The following is a 3,584-nucleotide window of genomic DNA, read 5'->3' on the forward strand; positions in this document are numbered from 1 at the left end:
ATATCTTGTTTTTAATATTTAAACCTACATTAACACACATTGCTTTTTAAAAAGTTGGCTTCCCACATGTTGATCCTGGAGGTCCATGCTGCCATGGTAGGTAATGTTGGTGTATGTGGCCCGTGGTTCCAACCAAAGTCATGGGGATGCTTATTGTCCTTGCAACTTCCTAAAGCTGTGCTGATGTCTGTGGGCCATATTGTTGCTGGAGATGATGTTGATGTTCATGACCTGTGCAACCACTGAGGGCCATGAAGGTATCTATGGTCCTTTCTGTGGCCAAGGGCTTTGTTGATGCTTATGGCCTGTGGTCACACTGGAGGCCATTTTGATTCTGTAGGCCATGCTGATACTAGAGACCATGTTGTTGTTCATGGTCTTGATGTGGCTGTTGGCCTTGTTTATGTCCATGACTCATGTTACCATTGAAAGCCATGGGGAATGTCCATGGTCTGTGTTGCCACCTGAAGCTATTATGATGCCTGTAACCCATGATGCAGCCAGAAACCATGTGAACATCCATGATCTGTGGTTATGTTTACTATAAAGGGCACAGAAGCTTCTTTTTCAGTGATATCGGCTACAGACTCACACTTGAGAATGAGAGACATAGAAGCCTTCTGTGACAACCTCTTTCTCCAACCCTACCACTCAGAAAGGAAGGAAGGAAGGAAGGAAGAAAGAAAGAAAGAAAGAAAGAAAGGAAGGAAGGAAGGAAGAAAGAAAGAAAGAAAAAGAAAGAAAGAAAGAAAGAAAGAAGGAGAAATAAAGAAAAAAGATAGGAAGGAAGAAATAAAAATAAGAAATCTTATATAGGAAAACTTTTTTTCAAGTTTATTAAATATTTTCTGTATTTACATTTTAAATGTTATACCATTCCCTCCCACTACCTTCCCTCCTCTCCCTCAGCTTCCTTCCATGAAAGTGCTCCCTCTCCCAATCAGTTTCTCCACCTTAGTGCCTTGGCTGATGATGTTGTTCTTCCCATGAGGGTCCAAATCCTTCAGCTCTTTCAGTCCTTTCTCTAGTTCATTCATTGGGGTCCCAGTGTTCAGTCTGATGTTTACCTGCAAGCATCCTCAGCTGTATCAATATGACTCTGGGAGGGCCTCTGAGGAGACATCATGTCTGGTTCCTGCCAGTAAATACTTCTTGTCATCAGCAATAGTGCTCGGGTTTGGTGGCTGCATCTGGGGTAATTCTCCAGGTGAGGCAGTCTCTGTAGATCTTTTCTTCAATCCCTGATCCTCTATTTGACCTTGTATTTCCTCCCCTGTTTTGTTCTCTCTTCTAAAAAGAACTGAGGCATGAGAAATCTTAAAAATTAACTTAGGTATGCTGAAATGTGGCTTTCCACAATTGATGGTTTCTGGCAAGGGTAGGGATGGGAAAGGGCTTAGTTGTTGTTAAGGAGCTGCCCACTGGGGGGGGGGGGGATTGACTATGCTTTAGTAAGAACATGGGCAACAAAAACTGAACTTTTCTTTTCTCTTCTTTAGGTTACAAAGCAGGGAGGGTTGGGGGTAGGCCTAGGAATGCTGGGATGTGAACCTGATTGGGACGCCTACCATGAAACATCCAAATAATCAATAGAAATTGTTAAAACACGTTAAAAATAATAAGTTGGTTTCCCAAATGCAAACTACATTTCCTAACATCTCTCAAAACAAACTATATCCACATGATGAGGTTCCAGTCAGTGGAAAAGGAGTGGAGCCAGGTGCCATTGCTAAGTCATCACCTTAAAGATGCCTTTCTTGGACTCACTCCTGGTCTTCTCATAAGACTTGTAACATACACGGAGTAGGGACTCAGCTTCAGCAACATGGAAGAGCATGATATTCAGAGCACACCTCTAAAGGAATAAAGCAAGGCCCTGAATTCTTTAATGATGTGGAGGAAAGTGAGCATATGGCCACTTCGACAGGTCAAACCAATGCACAAGAACAGTACGAATCTACCTACGTAAGCCAACCATTTGGGAAGAGTCTGTATTATTATATCGTAAGAAGTAGCTCACAAAACATTAACAGTTTACCTCCTATTTCAAGAAGAGATATTATTATATTATGGCAGATTTGTAAATAACCGACTGATAGGTAAACTTTGAAAATATACATCATCACATCAAGACCGATACGGCGGGATTCCCTTGCTTGGTATGATAGATGGTAGTTGCAGTTTGAATGGCTAATCCTTAATTGTTAACTTTTAAATTTATCATATGCTTTGTTTATAAAGAAGGGGTGAAAATTTTCATTTCTGACTAACTCTGCCAGTGAATCCTGGTTGAATAATCTAAAGATGTTCCAACTTACCCTACTCTGGTACCGGCCATAACTCTGAATTAGACCAATAGGAGTGTTCAATAGGATATGTACTTTAAAAGGGATTATTTGCTGATTTTAAGCTTGAGCTAATGTTGATATTTGTAACTGTAATCACTAATTTGTAAATGTAGTCACCACCTATCACTCCCAGCTTTAGAAATGCCAAGTTGGTTTCTTCCCTTGGCCTTTGCAGTAACTACTGACAGCTGCTGGAGTGGAAAGAACTCTTGGCTGGGCATCCGGAAATTTCACTGCTGGTCCTGGCCTTGACAGTTATTAAGTGTGAATTGGACAGGTCATGTAACCTCTGTACAGTGATTATGAAGGTCAGAATATGATGAGCTATGGCAAGTAGTTGGGAAATAAAAAGCTTCATATAAATATATGATAATACATGTGTATAAAAACATAACATTAGTGATAATAAAGCAGTTTATATATGTATATAGCCATGTAATATCTGTGTGTGTGAACTTTGTATGTTTGTATTCTAAGACATTATTACATACATAAAACCTTTGCATGTTTGAGATTTCCTTTAAACTACCTCGAGGTAACTATTATAGATGAGCTCATACTGCAAAGTTATACTGAGAAACTTATACATAATACAGGGTTCTGCCAAGATGACATTTAGAAGTAAGTACTTTATGGGAAATTTCTCCTCTTATTGATGGCTGGAAGCAAGGTAGAAAACAAGACTTTTACAACACTGTAATAACATGTTGCTAATGATATATCAAACACCTGAGATCTCCCTCTTTCCTCAAATGAAAGCTGTAATCTTGAAAACCATCTTCATTTACACACACAAGCTTCAGTTACATCATTCTCATGTGCTTGCACTCCCTTGGAAAGAATACTTACCCTCCCAGCCCCACGGGAATGTGGAGGACATCAGGAGACATCAAGTTCCCAGGATGAAATTCCTATCATTCCTCCTGAAGTCAACAGGACCCCTGCATGCTCTATTCTTAGGCACTGTTTCCTTCAGTGGGTGTTACTAATTGTGAGATTAAGGGACAGTGGTCAACCATGAGAACCTAAATTTTACACAAAGGTCTACCATCTAAAATGATCTCATGTATGTGTGTGTGTGTGTCTGTGTGTGTGTGTCTTATTTGGAATTAAATTTTCTTCTGAGATGCATATCCTCTAAGGCATCATCTCAGACAATATCATTGTCTGAAACCATCTATCAATCTTCCTAATCTTTATTCACAAACAACCAGAAATAAAGCCTTGAATTCTCTG

This window comes from Micromys minutus, assembly GCF_963924665.1.
Source record: "Micromys minutus genome assembly, chromosome: 1".
NCBI classification, from domain to species: domain Eukaryota; kingdom Metazoa; phylum Chordata; class Mammalia; order Rodentia; family Muridae; genus Micromys; species Micromys minutus.